Consider the following 605-nt stretch of genomic DNA (forward strand, 5'->3'; position numbering starts at 1 on the left):
AGGTATACCAAGATTCAACCTGGAGGATTTTGGTTGTGAAAAATTTCCGGGTAAGATACACAACCCCGAGGATGAAGTTCGATTTCTTAGTAAATAGGTACCAACAAATAATCCTTCTCGGAAAATTTGTGTCAGATATTCTAAGAAGAAGACGAAGCAAGTCCCTACTATAGATTGGAATCATACTGAGTGGACGACAAACAACGATGAATAATTAGAATAGTCATCACACTCATGACAAACCAACGGTCTTTTTAAAGACCACCAATCCTATAAACACTTAATAACTATGGTAATATAAATCTTTTAGGTTAAATGTTTTAAGCTAGCTTCAGCTAAAGCTTATGATTGTAGCAGACATCCTACTGTTGGGAGTCATTTTAATGACAATTAAAAGTTATAGCGTTCTGTAATTGAGCAAAAAAAAAAAAACTAAAAGGGTAACTATGCACCATTAAATGTTAAATTTCCCCAAAGTTACACAATCCAAATTTTTAGAAAGCCATTTTGTTCAGCATAGTCGAAATATCTAATAACTATGTCAGACATGTGTGTGTGTGTGTGTGTGTGTGTGTGTGTGTGTGTGTGTGTGTGTACCTTCAGTT

This window comes from Artemia sp. Qi Xiang Cuo, unplaced genomic scaffold (genome assembly GCF_049724085.1).
Source record: "Artemia sp. Qi Xiang Cuo unplaced genomic scaffold, ASM4972408v1 HiC_scaffold_2927, whole genome shotgun sequence".
NCBI classification, from domain to species: domain Eukaryota; kingdom Metazoa; phylum Arthropoda; class Branchiopoda; order Anostraca; family Artemiidae; genus Artemia; species Artemia sp. Qi Xiang Cuo.